The sequence below is a fragment of the Aedes aegypti genome, chromosome 3, assembly GCF_002204515.2.
Source record: "Aedes aegypti strain LVP_AGWG chromosome 3, AaegL5.0 Primary Assembly, whole genome shotgun sequence".
Classification (NCBI taxonomy): Eukaryota; Metazoa; Arthropoda; class Insecta; order Diptera; family Culicidae; genus Aedes; species Aedes aegypti.
Window position 1 is genome coordinate 174251060 of NC_035109.1, and position 20329 is coordinate 174271388.

The 20329-nt window shown below is 37.1% G+C and overlaps 1 protein-coding gene across 2 annotated transcripts in view; it reads left to right on the forward strand.

Moving 5' to 3' along the window:
* LOC5567150 (serine proteinase stubble) overlaps nucleotides 1-20329 on the forward strand; it is a 544997-nt gene that overhangs the window by 23682 nt on the left and 500986 nt on the right. The window lies entirely within an intron of this gene.

A 20329-nucleotide genomic window follows, 5' to 3' on the forward strand; every position in this document is an offset into this window, starting at 1 on the left:
TACATGATTTTATTAGAAATCGGATCAAATTTAATTGAAAACTCAAATTTTGTTTGCATTTCCTCCCGTTTGATGATTGATTGATTTGACTTTATTAACGAGATTTTTAGCCCTGGGCTAGTTCATCTCGGGACCAACGGCTTTACTTCCCTTCCGAAGGAAGTCGTCACTATAACTTTTTATGTCGGGGGATGGGATTCGATCCCATGTCCTCGGCGTGAGAGGTGAGTGTTCTAACCACTACACCAGGTCCGTCCCGTTTGATCAAAATAATGATTTAAAGTGGATGAAGATTTTCAAATGTATTTATTATGATTTAATATTTACATTTCTGGCTTCAGCCATTTTGCAGAACATTTTTTATTTAAGATCATAGGTAACTTATAAATATGATGTTTTTAAAATCTTAAAATCCTTTTTGATAGTTTTAATCACCCTTTTCTATGAAGCTCGACCATTGTGTTACAGGTGGGTTGGCCGCGGGCGCAGAACGCTCCGTCGGTCAGAATTGATCCATGTTGCCCATGTGAGTGGTTTTATGACTATGTTAAGAAGGAGTGCGTCGGTCGTCATTTATAGACTTTCAGAATCGAATCGACAAGTGCGTATCAGAGTGAATGTCCGAGTCGGGTGCTATAAAGTTTGAACAAAAGTTCTAGCCTATGGTCGATTTTTACTTTCATCTAATTGAGGTTCATTGTCCCGGAGCGGAAAGACGGAAGAACGACAAGGTGGGAATTAATAAGAAACTCATTTTATTTTCTTGAACATCTACGACACGTCTAAGTAAATCACTTGAACTAGCAAACTCGTACAAATGCAGTTATGCGCCAACACCTTCAGATTGTGCGCCTCCACAATGAACGTTGTGATTTCGGAAATTCTTTCTTAATTTCTTTCTTCGTGCTTTGGCATTGCAACGTCATTAACGGGTGGGCGCACAATCAATACGCCATCCGCTTGGCTCGTCGGCTTGTATGCTGTTCGATCATAAGATGATGGTTCAAAAATCAGTGATCGAACTCATGGTGTGGCCAGGGCGATGTATATCAGTCGTTAAATTTCTCCCATTACTTCGGATGCGAGACCCCGTACGTCGGGTCACCCGGGGAAATTGGTCGTAATCAAGTGTGTAGATGTTCGATTTTATTACTTAATTAAATTTGTTTGTCTGGATCGGGTGGATCCGGCTGTTTGAGAGATTTTTTGGTATTTCTCCTAGTCTGATATTCCACGGTGGTGTGGAATGAGTTGCGGAAAAAAAAACTATCTTAAAGTGGGATTGTAGCTATCCCGACACCTTCTGGCAATTCGTCAATGTGCGAAAATGAGGAACTTCCATCCGCCAATCTTAATTGCACTTAACGGTAACACGCTTCGGTTTATAGCTTGCAAAATGGTGCGATCCGTAAATAGCTAGATGTTGGGTAAAGCGTTTTATGTGACCTTAAATTCAATTCTGTTTTTTTTTTGGAAGTAAGACACGATTATAATTAATATGGGACAAGTGTGCGATTGCAAATTTGAAAACTCCGTTAGTTTAAAACTCGCTAATAGTCGATTATAAATGATCGACTTTTAGTATCAGTGATCTCAAATTTAAGTCCTTCTCTGAAGGGTAATATTTTTCTCATTGCAAATGCCCATTCCTTCAAATTCCACGTTCAAAGTAAGCATCACACGGAGAGCATTAATTTGTAACCCATCGTTCATACCTTTTCCATCGATGTTGGCTGTCGAAAAATCCCAGAGCTTAAAAGAAAACATCCGATCATTAAAATCGGTTCAAGCACCAAACAAACATGGAAACATGAAAGCAGAAACATCAGTGACGAAAGTATAAACCAAATTGCATCGGGCTAATGGTCGACCACCGCACCGTCGTCGCCGTTTCTCGCATATCGCATCTTCCTGCCCCCGGATGGTCTCAAGATTCAGAGCCACCCAGCGGAGACGTTATCCAAGTGAGATGATACTCGTAACCTCGAAATCCAAGCGAAACTTTGTACGTACACCCAAACGGTGGATCCTCGGAGTGACATGGCGCAAGACTGCAAATATTTTGGCTTTATATTGCCCAAGCCGGCAGTAAACTCAGACGCATCTTCGTTTGGGTGCATGCTGGCTGGTGAGTAGGGGAAGAGGGTTCAAAGTGGCTGCTTATGAAGCAGTGCTTATTTTCAGTCGCATTTTACAGAGATATAACAATGTTTTGTACACGTAAAGAAATAGTTTGGCTGTTCAACCAAATTAAACGTCAATCTTGACGAACATATTTAGCAAATATTTTTGTTGAATTTAAACTAAAATGTTTGTCGATTCGTTACCAATGTTGGTTAACATTTTTACTTGATAGAATGGTTATTCTATCAATCATTATTATGAAATAAGCAATTTTAAGTTCTTTTCTGCTTTTCGCCTTGACAGACTGAACTTTTTTTTTTTGGTTTTGCATTTTTAAATCTCTTTTGTTTTGTTCACGAATAATTGTCACTCCCTGTTCATAAACGATAATGAATATATCCTTTGTGTTGAATCCTATTTGCTCTCCTTAATTCCTGAAATTCTCCTCTAAAAGAGGCTGATTTTCACTGATGCGCATACAAGGGACGAATGACCCTCGGGTTAAAGTTCCCCTCACCAAACAACAACAACAACTGATGCGCATTTGGATCTTGCTTGTGTTGGAAAAAATACAACCTTTAATAACCCGTGAATGGCGTGGATGACATTTATGCACTCTTTTGATTCAATTGATCAATTCTCAATATTTGCCAGTTTTGTGAAAAGGATTAGTTTTAAATGCAGGTGGCCAATTGGGATACACGGCCGGAAATGTAGTGTACACCTACTATTCCAACAGTGATCAATGGTAAGATTTCAATAAATTTCGAATGCATTTATGTGAAAGTACATAAATATAGTATGTATCAAGTATTGCGAGATCATGTGGAGCATTTTTGATCACAATAGTCACCATCCCAAGCAGCACAGTTTGTTTCAACTCAAGAAAAAAATATCTCTTGAAACAAATTTGAGTTGTCAATTGTTGAGATTATAACTTACAATTGCACTGAATTGCAACGCAAAAAGCGCAAGAGGCAGAGTCTGTTTGCAACATATTTATGTTAAAGTGAAATTGCTTATTTGTTGCAAAATACTTAAGAAAAAAAAAAATCAAAACAAAAATACAAACGGGAATCGAACTTTCGACCTCAAGATCATAAATCTTCTCCTCTACTCACTACTCTACCAGCTCTTCGAACAATTGCTTCGCCAATCCACTATATAAGCGACTACATTACCTGTTTATGAAGGCTTGTTGTTTGTTACTTTACTGCACCCTTCGGTAAACAAGCTCATCTCTGGCAAAATTAGGCCACACCTCAAATACACTACAGTTATTGCAAAAACTTTCGCGCAACATATGAGAAACATCATTTTAACAGACAAACTGTTGCGTAATGTGAAACTCAACTATATTGCAACTGGATTGAAACAAACAAACGATTAGCTGTCAAACACGTAGTTAAGTGCAACTTTCGAGCAACTGGGATGAATCTTCTTGAGTAGTGGGCATTGAAACTGAACTTGAATGCAATAAACTCAAGTTGCGGATGCTTTAATTGAAAGTAATTTGTAACATAACATTAAAATAGGCATTTTGGAAGAAGTTGCAAGAGTTTGTTTGAAAAGTTACTGAATACATCTTGATAAACTTGACTTTATTGCTGTTTGCAGAGAACATTTGCAGCAAATATCGTTGTTTCCATTAGGTTATACTTCAAACAAGGGGAGAAATGCAAGTTTATTGGAACGGCAATGAAACTATATGAGCTTTTGATATTAATATGCAACGGAACTAGAACTACCTTAGTTACAGATGCTTTTATTGATACATGTTTGAAACCATTTTTAGAATGCATCACATTGAAAGATGTTTCGCGTGTTACTTGGGATTGAACGTGTTCACAAACAGGAGACCGGAAGTCTTAGTATGCGATCCTAGAGAATCAGCCCAAATCATATGTTGATTTCCATAATGTGTCATCAAAATTCTTATGTATTCAACAAAAGATAACCACTGCAAGCCTTTCTCGTCATTTTGAAAACAAGTGACCATTTAAAGAACCTCGTTTCTGATTCAACAAGATCGAACTTTACCATTATAAAACACCCATTATTCGAAACATCAAATAATCCTGTTTCAGCAAATTGAAACTTTTAAAGTTGGATCTTCACAATCGTCTCAAAATTCACATCAAAAACTTTTCAGGATTCTCATGAGAATCTTCTCGGGATTCTCATCTGAATCATCTAAGCATTCTCATTAGAATCCTCTCATGATTTTCTTCGGAATCCTCTCAGGATTCTCATCAGAATCCTCTTAGATTTCTCATCAGAATTGTCTCGGGATTCTTATCAGAATCCTCTCAGGATTCTCATCAGGCCCCACTCAGGATTCTCATCAGAATCCTCTAGGGATTCTCATCTGAATCATCTAAGCATTTTTAGCAGAATCCTCTAAGGATTCTTATAAAAATCCTCCAAGGATTCTCATCAGAATCTTCTCAGGATTCTTATCAGAAACCACCCATGATTCTCATCAGAATCCTCTCGAAACTCTCATCAGAATCCTCTCGGGATTCTCATCAAAATCTTTTCGGGATTCTTATCAGAATCCTCTCAGGATTCCCATCAGGATTCTCATTAAAATCCTCTCGGGATTCTCATCCAAATCCTTTCGGGATTCTCATCAGAATCTTTTGGGGATTCTCATAAGAATCCTCTAGGAATTCTATTCAGAATCCTCTAGGAATTCTATTCAGAATCCTCTCGGAACTCTCATCAGAATCCTCTCGGGATTCTCATTAGAATCCTCTCGGGATTCTCATCAAAATCCTTTCGGAATTCTCATCAGAATCCTTTCGGAATTCCCATCAGAATCCTCTCGGGATTCTCTTTAGAATTCTTTAGATCCTCATCAGAATCCTGTCAGGATTCTCATCAGAATTCTCTTGGGATTTTCATCAGAATCGTCTCACGATTTTCAACAGAATTCTCTCGGGATTTTCATCAGAATCCTCTCGGGAAACTTTTCAGAATCCTCTCAGGATTCTCATCACAATCCTCTCGGGTCTCTCAACAGAATTCTCTAAGGATTACCTTCAAAACCCTCTCAGAATTTTCGTCAGAATCCTCTCAGGATAGTCGTCAGAATCTTCTCCGGGTTCTCAACAAAATATTTTCCGGATTTCCATCAGAAACCTCTCAGGATTCCCATCAGAATCCTCTCCAGATTCTCATCAAAATTCTCTCAGGATTCTCATCAGAATCATCTCAGGATTCTCATCAGAAACCTCTTGGGATTCTCATCAGAATCCTCTCAGGATTCTCATCAGAATTCTCTCGGGATTATCATCAGAATCCTTTTTTGATTCTCATCAGAATCTTTTCGGGATTCTCATCAGAATTCTCTTGGGATTTTCATTAAAGATGATGAAAGTATCAAGAATCACATCTGAATCCCATCGGGAATCTTTTTAGAATCCTCTTAGGATTCTCAGAATCTTCACGGGACTCTCATCAGAATCCTCTCGGAATTCTCATCAAAATCCTCTCAGCATTCTCATACGAATCTTCTAAGGATTCTCACCAGAACCCTCTCAGGATTCTCATCAGAATCCTCACAGGATTGTCGTCAGAATCCTCTCGGGACTCTCTTTAGAATCCTCTTGGGATTCTCATCCAAATCCTTTCGGGATTCTCATCAGAATCTTTTCAGGATTTTCATCTGAATCCTCTGGGGAATCTCTCCAGAACCCTCTCGGGATTCTCATAAGAATCCAGACTCTCATAAGAATCCAAACTCTCGGGATTCTCATACGAATCCTCTCGGGATTCTCATACGAATCCTCTAGCGATTCTCATACAAATCCTCTAAGGATTTTCATCAGAATTCTTTCAGGATTCTCATCAGAATCCTCTCAAGATTCTCGTCAGAATCCTCTTGGGATTCTCATCAGAATCCTCTCGAAATTTTCAATCGAATTCTCTCAGAATTCTTTCAGGATTATCGTCAGAATCCTCTTGGGATTATCATTAGAACCTTCTCAGGATTGTCGTCAGAATCCTCTCAGCATTCTCGCTAGAATCTTCTCTCTTCCTCTCATGACTGTCGTCATAATTCCTCTCTGGGTGCTCATCATACGTCATTTAAGATTTTAATCAGAATCCTTCCAGGAATATCTTGTTATTGCTTCCAGCATACTTCATTAAATGTTAACAGGCCTTTCTGGGTAAAGTCTCTTTAAACAAAAAAAAAATGTTAGCAGGATTCTCAACAGAGTCCTTCTAGAATTCTCAACAGAATCCTTCCAAGATTCTTATCGGAATTCATCCAAGTTTCTCTTCAGTATCCTTAAAGTATCCGTAGCAGAATCCTTCCAGGATTCTTATCTATATCCTTCGAGGATTCTTATTCATTTTTTTCCAGGATTATTATCCAAATCCTTCCATAATTTATATTTAAATTCTTCCAGGATTCGCATCGAGGATTCTAATCGACATCCTTCCAGGGTTTCTTCCGAAATCCATCCTATATTCTAATTAGAGTTCGTTTTGAATTTTCATCATAATTCTTATTCTTGGATCTTCATCAGAATTCTTCCTGAATTTTCAAAATTCTTTCTGAAATTTCATTTTAATCCTTCCAGATGTCACATGAAATTTTTCCAAGATTCTTATCCAACCCTTCTAGGATTCACATTAGAAGCATTGCAGAGATCTCATCTGTAATCAGGGTTTTCATAACAGCTCTTCCAGGGTTCTCGAAGAGATGATTTCATGAATCTCATTCGAATATTCTCAGAATTTTCACCGGGATTTTCATTATATACAATTCAGTATTGTAATTAGAAACTGTCAAGGATTTTCACCAAAAATCTTGCTGGGATTTCATCAGATATGATTTTATAAGAACATGTGATTCTTATCAGAATCCATTCAGGATTCTCGTCATATTCCCTCAGGATTCACAAAAGGACCCTCTCAGTATAACGGCAATTAAAAAAATAAGATATTGATCCTTCCAAATTAAAAATTATGGTGAATTTGAAGGAGATTTAAAGAAATTATGAATAGAGTTTGAATTGCGAAACATTGACGAAAATTCAAAATAAAATCTTATATAATTGTCCTCTTACGGTCATATTTCAATCTTGTATGTTTCCTCTGGATAAATTCCTCATGGTGCTCATCAGATATTGCACATTGGTCCCAAAGCTATATCTAGGGGGACAAAACTATTTGCGTCTAAGCCTTCAGTTTTAGATGTATGATGTCTTCGGGAGAGTTTCTCCATATTTCTTAGAAATTTAGGTGCTTTGAAATCGAGGTGGCCTGCATGGCTTACGAGGTCAGAATGGTTTAGGGACAAAACGTCGAAAGACAAAACGTCGATACACAAAATGTCGAATGCCAAAACGTCGAAAAGGACAAAACGTCAAAGAAACAAAACGTTGAAAACTGTTATTTTTCTTTCGAAAGTTTCTAGGCCTAGCGCTGCTAAGGGAAAAATGGTAGCGATGCGAACGCTGTTCGAAACAGAAAAATTTTCAATTTTCATCAAAGTTAGCATGAAGAAAAATTCAGTACCGTTTTGATTCATATTCCGAACACTTAAGGCCAACAGTGACATCAAATGCATCTGGAAGGCATAAATTAGCTGATATTTGTGTGAATTTTAATTTTCTCGCAAAGTCTAAATGTTAGCTATTGGGTGTGCCGATAAAAATGTTTATTTAAACCTGTTTAGTATAGTAGTCAATGTTGGCCTCAAATGTTCGGAATATGAGTCAAAACGGTAGATTATTTAGTTTTAATTAAAACAATATCATATTTTACATCATGAGGCTTAATTTTTTATATTTGTAAATATTTTACTATTGTTTTTGTTGATGAATTATTCATTTTTATGAAACACACTCATTCTTTGAACAAACCTTTGACATCAATTTTATCATATTTACAATTAGATTTATAATAATTAATGCATTCTTTATTCTTTTAAAAAATATTCATTCTTTTATCGAATATGTACAATTGAATCGATTTTATAACTTGCTTTACCGACACAGATGTACTTCATTAGGATTTTCAGCATTTTTTGTTTAATATGTACTATTCAATCGATTTCTATACATTTGAAAGAACGTTTTTTTTTTTGTAGAGAACAGCTATAGTCATATCGTTTAAACACTAAATAATGAGTTTTGGATGTTTTAAATTTGATATTTTTATGATTCCTTCCAAGACCAGCTAAACATTACGAAATTACGATGATAACATTGTTAGGTATTTGGATTTGAGGCCACATTTTTATCGATTTTCTCCACATTTCTTATTAATCAAAAAGGTCAACGTTTTGAAAGAAAAACTCGCATTATTTGTTATATACATACTGCACTTTCAAAATTTTGTCCCTTCGACGTTTTGGCGTTCGACATTTTGTCTTTTGACGTTTTGTCACCCAACCGGTCAGAATACAATATTTTTTTTCAGACGCATTTAGACCCTTAAAGTGCCCTACAATGTTAAAAAATAATCAATATGGAACAACTTTGCCGAAGAACTCAAATGTCTATCTCTTATGGTTCACGAGTTATGTTTTTTGAACAAATAAGTTTGGGTGGACCTGAAAAATCGGATTTTCATTGATAACTTTTTATACGATAATTTATCACAAAAGTAATGTTCCGAGCATTTTAGGAAATTTTGATTTTGCAACGTTTTGTCGAAGGAACTACTGTTTTATCTCTGATAATTGTAGAGTTATCAAAGATTTTCTTCGAAAAATTGATTGTTTTCAAATGTCTATATCTCTTAAAGATTCTCAACCTTTTATCGCCATTAGAAAGCTAATTTTTTTTCTATTAATGATGAAAAACTGTGAGGACGATTTTTTCAAGAGATAAAAAAAGTTTTGAAAACACTTTTCGGGGAAACGGATCATTCGGGAAAATGGCATTTGGAACATTGGCGTTCGGGGAAAAGTAGCATAATCACAATCTGCTAGTTCGCCACCAAGAAAATCCCTTGAACGGCTCGGGAATTCTGTTCTATCCCCTTAAAGTGTTATTCCAAAATAAATGAAATATCTAATGAAGCGTATCGAAATTATAGTATATCCACCTATTTACCTATATAAATAAAAATGTAATTGTGTTTGTATGTCACGAGTTGGCTTGAGAACGGATCAATATATTTGCATAATTCTTTCACTATTTGATTCCTCTAGGATCCCGTCGTGTTCGGGCGAAGAAGAATCTAATGGAAGTCTCCGGAATTTTCGAAAAAATAACGGGAGAAACCTAATCTGTCACTTTGTATGACCGATTGTATACAATTTTCCACAGCCTTCTTGATGGGAAGACGACGTTGGTACCAGGTCCGTCACACTCGGGCTCAGATTGGGTACCACTTCTAGTACTGCATTTCGTCCCTCGGTAGTACAAAAGGTACCCAAGCTTGACAGATCGCAGTACACTTTTCACGGCATTCTAGATTACCTTATGAGCCATAAAATTTTGGGCAACTGCAAGGTACATGGAGGTCTTTAATTTGTCTTTGTTGGTACTATTGGCATTGCAAAATTCGCTCTCATTTGATTTTGAAGAACGATAAAAGCAAGCGAAGAAAAGTATCACATCTGTATCCGTCCATGATCGGCAATGTTTAGCAAGTTGAAATAAGCTTGATAAATAAAGGCAGCGAATGAGAGCCTTAAAAGATAGAGAGCGATGATAAAACTCATTTTCCTCGCTCATTTACCATTGAGGGTTGGCAATCCTCGAACATACGAAAGAAATACTGTCCCAATCCCCCCGATTCAATCAGAGCTGTAGAAGACAATGATTATCAAGCTCTCTCAATGTGTTGTTGATAATGATTGTAACAGAGAGCGATAAATGAGAGTTACTCTCAATTTTCTCAGGAATCAATCCCTGTTTATTTGTATTTGATACAAAATCATCAAAAGCTATCAATTTATGTAACAATTTTCTGTTAAACTGAAATAGCAAAAGATTGTAGTTCAAAAAAAGATTTTATACTATCAAAGGACCGACCTAGAACGTACTGTAGAGTCGGTGTTCCCTTAGTAGACAATCCCCTATAGTCGCACTAGTGGCTTTTTACGTCCGTTTTGCTATAAATCGATGCAAAATATTTTTTGACATGAAGGTCAGGAACTATTTATCTATGTACCATTGATATACAACTTGACTTTATTTAAAAATGATCTAAATAAATAGTGTTGCTTGAAATGTAAGCTCCCTGACACCTATAAAAAACCTATTATTCCCATAGTCGCACAACTAAGGGAATTTTTTTTTATGAAACAAAATAATTGATGGATTAAGAACTTTTTCACATCAATCGAAAACTTCTGATCTATTCCTCAAAGGAAAAATATAAAAGTTTTGTAAAAATACGATTTTGATTTGTATTTGCCTACGCAGTGATGTTAGTGCTATTGTAGGAGCAGAAATTAGAAATTGTGTTACTATAGGCACATGTGTTCCTATATAGTGGTCTTGTGGGCTTCGTGCGGTTAGTGTTACCAAGCATTTAGCCGCATCGAGTCAAGAAGTGTGGGTTCGATTCTCGCTTCCGCTGGCTTCATTGTTCGATTTTATACGCATATTGGTATTCGGCTATTGGTACATCGACCCTAAATAATTTACATTTCTTTGAAATGTAAACTTGCCTATTTCACCCCACGAGTTCGTTTCAACCCACTTCACCCTACCTTTGCCAAAGCGGTAGGATGGGATGGAAAGAAAGCACCGACCGCTGTAAGCCTCGGAAACCGCGCGCGTGGTTATCGATTTGATCCATAAAGGAGACGGAAAGATAGCTCTTCTTCGTAAATGGAAAAACAAATAAACTAAAAATTAGTTCGTCGAGTGCAGTCTTCACAAAATTGTACCACACACGTATCACATGGAGAAGCATCGCATCGATCGACGTAGTGACGTAGTGGCGTAGAGGCATGCATTCGAGCTGCTGGCACGATTTATTTTTTCGAGTCATCGAATTGCGGGTATCGCGAGGATAAAATGCTTTGGCTGGAATTTAACTCTGATTGGCTCCGAAGACGATCGAGATGCGATGGTCTGCTGGTGAGACCGCGAACTTGGAAAACCATAGGCACATATTGGTTCAGATTTAAAAAATCATTTAAAGAAATACGCATTCTCAATAATTCTTGATTATTTTTTTTTAATCGGCGTTTGTAACTTTCACACGGTACCTTATTTCCAAATCTTTATAAAATGAAACTACATTTTGACATTTTTTCTTCACGTGTAACCTTATAACTCACTATTGTAGATCAAACATTGATTGTTTTCAACTAAAAACTTGTTTAGAAATTGGGGTTTCGTCAGCCTTTCAGAAACCTGGACCTCTGTGCGACAGGGTACCTATCCGGACTAACCCTGTTGCGTGTTTGTTCCTACTACACAGCTCGGCAACTTCCAAAGCGTGGGACTGCCATGAATGGAAGACGGAGTTTGTCGATGCATTCAATACAAATAGCGCCGTTTAATGATATCGATGTGCATAATAAATAATGTAATGCATAATAGTGTGGACGATAGCGAAGACGATTCGGCGTAGGAGTTTGGTTGATTATGAACAAGTGGAAAACGGCACGTGTACTATGTCTAATAAGGTGCCTCTGGCTTATACTGTGAGCATTTTGGATGTGGTTTGTTTGACCGATTGGTTTCAGCAAAGTTTTATTGAATTTTTGTTATCATATCAACAGTTTTCAAGAGAAAGCTGCATTTGTATCGGACTAAATTTCGATTACAGGATAAAAAAAATGAATTTTCATTGATGTGGACCATCATTCTGTTCCAAATGGCCTTTTCAAAATGTCTACTGATGGAGGAAAGCTAGCTATGTGGACGATAGCAGCAAGCTTCTGCACTATGGCTTATCAGGTGGCCAATAATCAAAAAAGTGATGTGCCCCAAATTTCAATTCTTGTTCGCCATTTCATTGTAAACATGTCTGCTAAGAAATCCCTAAAATATTAGGGCATGATTTGCATTGCACACTCAGATATGAGGTGCCAAAGTTGAGCCTATGGAGAAAAACTTGTTTTTATTAACAAAAACTATGGTTTACTCAAATTAATATAACTTTTTTTCTATAATACTTATGTAACATGTTTTTACACCATTTGAAAGCTTAAAAAAAGGCTTCCTAGAAACAATAAAACAAATAAAAAAAAGCTTCAAAATAGTGGATTTTATGATGTTTTTTTATAAAGCGGTTAAAAAAATCGAATAAGCTTATAGTTAACACATCGAGTACTTTTTTGTCCCAAGTTGTCCCAGGCTTAAATTCAGTTCCAAGGGTACTTTTGGATGTAAACTAAAGGATCGTGAAGAATTTAGCTGCACAAATTTGTACTTTTTTAATTTAAGGCTTTTTGAATTTTTCCAATATTTTTAACCATTTTCTATTGAAAACAGCTAAAAACTAATTTAGAAAATAACTGAATTTCGCTAAATCATTCAAATCATCATTTCTATGTAAGTTCTAATATTTATAATGGTTTGCACAACGTTAATCGCATAAATGTGGGCTTCGTAGCCGTGTGGTTAGTGTCACCAGGCATTTAGCCGCATCGTGCTAAGAAGTGTGGGTTCGATTCCCGCTGCAGACCGGAAAAACTTTTCGTGAGGAATGTTTTCTGACTGTGCCACTGGGCGTTGCATGCTAATCCGTTGTCTAGTGTGGTGCTTCCTTCAAAGGGCAAAATGCTCACTGAAAGCATTAACGTGTCAGTGTCTTTAAAAAAAAAATGGCTTATATGCATTATAAGTAACAAAGTTTAATATTTCGCTATAGGCCCTATTCAAAAGTTAGTCTCGAAAACTTGTTTTTTGAAAATAAAACATCAAATTTGTATCATAAAACTCATAAATACGACATGAAATGAAAAAAATATTTTTGGCCGCCAGTCTGTATGGAAACCGCCCATAGTGTTCTGCAGGATTTTGTCTGGTTTTAAAATTGGTGCAGCCTTGACATTTTTCCATTTGTCAGAAAAATAAGCAAACTTTAAACATTTGTTGAATTTATCAATCAAGAATGATAAGCTCCTCTCTGGGAGTTTCTTGACGAGGATATAAAAAAATTCCATCAACGCCAAGGGCTTTCATATTTTTGAATTTTCTAAATATAGTTCTCACTTCGTCCCAGCCTTGATTACAGTACGCGCGCAATGCACGAACGTTCGCCTAAAAAAAATGCTTGAATGACCCAATAAAGAAGAAATCGTTTGGAAATTTCGTCTGAAACTGAAGAGCTTCATGATTTTGAGAATTTCCTCAAGGATATGTGTTTATTGAATATTTTATCGATTCCTTCCGAAAAGCTTTTGTTCGGTAGCAAATTTTCTAGACCGGTTCCAATATGGCTACAGAAATACCTCCAGCAACTCGTTCAAGAATTTCATCAGGAGTTTCTCCTGGGATTCCTCCAAGGATTGTTCCTGATTTTATTATTGTAAAGATATATGTACAGGGATTGCTATAACGATTTTGCCAGGAGTTTCTGTCGAAATACCTCCATGCGATTTCATCATAGATTCATCAAACAAAATCTTCATAAAACCAAAGGATTCACCAGGAAACTTTTCCTCCTTCAAAGATTATTCCAAAGATTCTTGTGATTTCTTTATATTCCTCCAAAAAATATTTTAGAGACACCTAAGAATCCCGCTTGGAAAATCTCTGCAGGCATTTTTGCAGAGATGTTCCCAAGGCTTTCTCCAGGTTACACTACGACAATTTTACTTACTTACTTACTTTTACTTCAGAAAATTATGATTGCTCAAGAAATCCGTCAAGTAGATTCGATATTTTTCTAGGAATTATTTCTGAAGTTTTTTCCAGAGATCGCTCCAGGAGTTCTTTCGGAGATTCCACCAAACACTCATCTGAGGATTTTACAAGAAATAACTTCATAAATTCTTATAGAGTTTCCTGCAGGAATTCTCCTGGGAAATTCACTACATGAATTATTCTTATGATTTTTCTAGGTGATCCTTAAGTTATTCTCTTTGAAATTTCTCCAGAGATTCGTTCTGGGCCTCCAAAAAATCCTCCGTGACTTCCTCTAAGAATTCCTCTAAAAATTTCTACAAATATAATGAGAAGTCCACCCCGATCTTTTTAAAGAAATTTTTCCTGGAGTTCCTTTCCTGATGATTTTTTTTTTGAGAAATCCATGAATAAGTTCCTGGAGAGATTCTTGGAGCAAATCCTGGAAGAACCTCTCCAAAAAATCTAGAGTTATCTCTAGAGGAACCATTGGTGAAATTTCTAGAAAAAAATCTGGAGAAATTCTTGCATGAGCCAATGGAGTGATTCCTGAGGAAATCTTTGGAGGGATTCCTGAAGAAATCCCTGGAGCATAAGACATGCTTTTTGGCAAAGTAGTCTTTATTTTTTAACGTTTTTTATAATAAAAACTACGTAGACAAAAAGCAAATTTCATTGAAATATACAATCAATTCTCTACCAGCTCATCTCTGGAACATTTTCTAGAGGAAATCATTAGAAATTTTCTGGAGCCTTGGAGGCATTCATGAAAAAAAAAAATACAAGGGAAAACTCTGTCGGAATCTCTGTAGAGATTTTCCTATAATAATCCCTGGTGGAGTCACTGGAGAAACTCACGTTGGAAGGATTATCTAAGTTAATTACTTAAGGGCTCCTGGAGGCAACTTTGGAGGAATCCCTGAAGAATTTTTAGAGATATCCCAGGAAGCATCACTGTAGAGATTTTGCTGGTGGAATCCTTAGAGAAATCTCGTGAAACACATGTAGAGATTTTTCTGAAGAAAACCCTGGAAGATATTTTCAAAAAGGAATTGATGTTGAGATTTTACTGGAGGATTTTTTGTATACATTTTCCTTATTTAATTCCTGGAAGAATCGTTAGAAAAATTTCTGATGAAATTCATGGGAGAATCTCTGGAAAAATTCCAAGAGGAACTCTTAGAAGAATCCTTGGATGCTCTTATGGAGACCCAGAACGAATCTCTCAAGAAATCCCTGTAGGATTATCTGGAAAGATCCTTGGAGTAAGTCATGCAGTATTTTTTCTGGTAGTAACTCTGGTAGAAATCCTGGATGAAATTTTTGAGGAATCCAATGAAGAATTCGTTAGTTGTAGAACACCTGGAGGAAATCATGGTAAAATATCTGGAGTAAGTCGTGGAAGAATCTAAGAAAAATCTTCGGAATAATTCCTGGATGAATCTACTGACTACTTGGGGATACCTTTGTATGTATCCGTGGAGGAATCCTTGGAGAAAACTCCGAAATAGCTTGAGTAACGCTTGAAGAAATTATCCTAGTATAATCCCTGGAACAATTCCTGGAGAATGCCTTGAGGATATCTTTGCAAGAATCTTTGTAAGAAAACTTCTAGACAAACCTCTGAAAGAATACAAGCATGAACCGCTTGAAAAACCCTGGAGAAATCTCCGTTTAATATCCGAAGTATTTCTGAAACAATATTCAAATTTTTGGAGAAATTCCTGGAAGAATCCCAGTAAAGATTTTCCTGGAGGAATCTATAAAGAAATCACTGGAGAATCTGAATAATCCTTGGAGAAATTAGGAAATGGTGGAGGTAATCCTGGAGCCCTATCAGAAACGGTCTAAAATGTCTCATGGCGAAATCTCTGGCAGAAGCCTTGGGAGAATCCATGGAGAGATTACGGGAGAGGTTATCTTGGAAGATTTCCTGGATTCTTTAATTCCTGGAGAATCTCTGGAGATATTTTGAAAGGAATTTTTGAAGGAATCCCTAGATGTTATCCTGAAGGAACACCTGGAGCCCCATTTGATTGCTGGCAAAAGTTAACGTTGCATTGCCACCCAGTAGGTCGTTTCTATTATTCTTAATTTTCTCCAAATCTCTAAAGTATATTTTTCTCCAGGAATTCTTCAAATAATTTTGCAAGAAATTTCTCCAAGAAAATATATAGGATGTCCCCTAGGAACAACTTTCAATCGCAACCGTATATTATAGGCCAGTTCTGATAAAGCTCTATTACATTACTCCAAAGATTTCTCTAGAGAGACTCCTCCAGAAAAAATCCAGATAATTTTTCATGTAATTGTCAATAAATTTGGCAATTCATTCAAAAGGTTATTCCAGGATTTTTTCCAGAAAAATGTAAACAGAGATTCTTCCAGCAATATCTCTACAGTAATTACTCCAAAAAATTTTCCAGCGATAATCCAGAAATTGTCTTTAAGGATTCTTTCAGCAATTTACCCAAGTAATCCTTCTGAGATTTTTTTTTTGTGGGGCCCAGATAGCCGTAGCGGTAAACGCGCAGCTATTCAGCAAGACCAAGCTGAGGGTCGTGGGTTCGAATCCCACCGGTCGAGGATCTTTCCGGGTTGGAAATTTTCTCGACTTCCCAGGGCATAGAGTATCTTCGTACCTGCCACACGATATACACATGCAAAAATGGTCATTGGCATAGTAAGCTCTCAGTTAATAACTGTGGAAGTGCTCATAAGAACACTAAGCTGAGAAGCAGGCTCTGACCCAGTGGGGACGTAACGCCAGAAAGAAGAAGATTTTTCTAGGTATTTCTCCAGAGATTACTCCAGAAAAAAACATTTTATGGTTCCTCCAAAAGTTGTCCTCAGGATTTTTTCAGGAATTCCTCCAGAGATTTTCCAAATATCCTCCAAAAACTCCGGCAAGATTTTCGCTAGCGATTTCTCCAGAGATTCTTCCAGAATTTCTCCCAGAAATTCTTCTAGGGATTCCTCCGTAAATCCTACATTTCTTAATATTTTTTCTGGAGGTTCCTTTTGAAATTGCTCCTGGAGTTCTTCCATGTATTTCTCCAGGATTTTATCTACGGATTTCTTCAAAAATTTTTCCATGGAAGGAATTTTAGCAAACATTCTTGAAGGCATCCCTTAAAGTATTCTTGAGATTATTTCTGATGAAAATTACTCCTGGAATCATGATTCTTGGAAAGATCACCGAAGCTATTGTTTAGACCCAAAACGATTCACTAGATAAACTTCAAAATAATTCTCTGAAAGATTTGTGAATATAGTTGTGTTGTTGTAAAAATCCTTAAATAACTTCCTGTATCAATTTTGCTAAAACTATCTCTAGGAGAATTTCTGGAGAACACTCTTGAGGAATCTCTTCAGGAACTCGTGAAGTAATTACTTGTAGAATCCCATGAGAAATTTCTGGTGGAATCCCTGCAGGAACTCTTGGTATAATCTCTGGAGCAATCCGTTAAGAATCCTAGCAGATATCTCCGGAATAATTTCTGGAGTAATTTCGAGAGGACTACCTGTGGAGTACACTGAAAGCATCCTCGAAAAAAATTTTGGAGATGTATTTGGAGTAATCCTAAAAGAAGTTTAACCCCAGTAGATATTTTTCTGGAGGAATCCCCGGAATATTCCTTGGAGAAGTTCTTGAAGGAATTCCTGGCAGAATTTCTGGAGAAACTACTGAAAGCACCTGGAACCATACTTTATCTGGTCTTAACAAAATCTGGTTGCGATCAAAACTTCTTCGAGAAGGAATTTCTGTCGAAACTGTCGGATCACTGTAGAGATTATCTTGAATAAATTTGTGGTAAAGTACCCGGACGAACAACAAATTGGCTCAATTTTCGAAAATTTTTGAAAAAGTTGTGCGAAAAGTATTGATTTAAATGTTACAGAAAGGTTTAATTTTGACATAAAAAATACACCAAGACACAAAGTGTTGTAGCAAATAAACTATGCGTCGTATTATTTCGGTGTCTTCAGCGCATTTGTTCATTGAGTGATAAGGACCAAATATGCTGAAGACACCGAAATGATACGACGCATAGTTTGTCTGCTATATCATTTTGTGTCTTGGTGTATTTTTTATTTCAAAATACAACCTATCTGTAACTTTTGAATCAACAGTTTTCACACAACTTTTCCAATAATTTTCGAAAATTGAGGTAATATGTAGTTCATCACAGAAAAAAATGAATACAATCGGTTGAGAAACGGCGGACATATAGCTCTCTGAAGTTGACCATTTTGTATGGGAACACGGCTTTGGTGCATTTAATAAGTCCGATACTGTATGCTTAAGCTGTTAAAAAAATAAACAGCTCGTCCTCTTTATCATTCAAAGAACGAGCATGCCAATTTAAAATTTAACAAAATATTTGGATTTATTAGAGAAACGTGTTTAAAAATAAATAACTTATGCATTTTCACCAATTTGGACTTTTCAGATATGTGATGGCTTTCAAAATTGCATCAATCGTTTGATTCAATTGTTCAGTAAGAAAATCAAAATCAGTTTCTCAATATCCCCTTAGTGATAATTATGGTTGCCAATAATATCGAAAAGCCGTTGCACTGGATCTTGCGAGTGAATGAAGCAAACCGAGATAACTGTTTCGATTGGCTCCGAAGTCGCATGTTTATAAAAGATAACAAACAAACGCAATCATAAAATGAACTTCCATCATTACGATACAGTTACGCGGTACAATTTATCCAGAACAGAGTCCATTTGTTTGACGAGGTAAGAATTTAGGCCAACTGAGTGCACAGAGTAAGATACCTGTATCCCGCAACTCAAACACAAAAGTAATTTCCTGGCCCAGAATGGAAGTGGAGTTTTATTGGTTTTCATCGAAACAGCAGCGCCCCTCCCGTCGCAACACAGATTTGCCAATAAACGCTTTCGACAGCTATCAACCAGGACCACTGACTGGCCACAATGCTGATGGACAAGCTCGGGCGGAAAGAAAGAAACACAAACCTCATTGAAATGTTGGTGGCATAACATCTTCACCGGAGTCTGCGCCCGGAGCACTCGTATAGAATCATTCTGCCATTATGCTCCGTTTTCTATTCTCGATGCTAAATGGTTTATTGTTACACCATTCCTGTCCAATGCTCAACCATCCTTGACGGTCGGCGCGGTTGTGCTGACCGGTTCGCGGTGCTCCTCGGAAAGTTATTATAAAAAAAAATCTCAGTCCTCATTCAATGCCCATAAAATTTGAAGTCCATTGCTTTTTTCCTCAGTGTTTAGGAGTATACCATAAAAAGGGTGTAGTTTCTAAACGGGCTATACTATTTTTCAAAAAATTTGCTCAGATATGTAGTTGAGCTATAGAAATCGAGGAACACAGATTTGATAAGGATATTTTTTTTGCTCTGGGAAGCACCGTGCCGAAGTTATCAACTAACCGACGCTAAATGGAAACTTGCCGGTTGGTATTTTCTCTAGCACCATAATCCGCACATTGGAAGCTGCTATTTCTGCCAGCTTTTCCGTTGTCTTTCGCGTCTTCCACTTCTGGTGTAGGTACCATGTGATATAAATTGAATAATATGCGCATATTTATCCCATCGTCTATTTAAGGTCAACACGGCAGTTATGCGGTGTGATTTGATTCCACAGGCAGCTTACCGACTTAATGGCATAATGGTTCTTGAAGTTTGAGGAAGCAATCTTGCGGTGGCACACTCATCTCACACGTCCCCTTTGGCCAAGAACACCAGTTTGTCGTCCGTCGTCCATCGTCCTCGGGATCAGTGAATTCAATGGCTGTGAAGCCGCCAGAACTGTCATTTCCTTCGTCACCGTAAGCAGTAGCACATCGCCACAATCGTTAGCCGCTGTCGATGTTTATGTTCATCATGATATTCTGATATTTTAATTTGAAATAAATTGTTGATAGTACGGTATATGCTCTCCATAGCGGGGAGCATACGCGCGCTAATCGTGGCCTTTGGAGAAATACCTAACCGGCCTCGGCTAGGTAGAAGGATCTAGGTATCTCTGACGGGTGCAGCACAACCGAGATCAAACGATCGCCCTTCGGGCATAGGCTACGCCAGGGGTTCGCGATTTGCCGGTTGTGGAAAGCTGCTGAAACATTACAAATAACAAATTTAACTCGATATTGAAGGGACCATAGAGTTAAGGAGGTTTATAGTTATAGAACACTAAACTAGTGTGACTGCAATCTAAGGGACCATCGAGGTAGCCATGGAAACCAACATTTAATATGGTTTTCTAAATCGATATCTATTTAAAGAATATCGAGTAGGGGACTGTAGTATGAAAAAAATTAAACGGAAAACGTCCCATTTAAAAAAAAATCGAGACTTCTGGAAGTCAAAGTTCGAAATCTTAAGTTACAAGTGTTTATTCGGATATCCAGAAGCTACTGTGAAAATTTGAA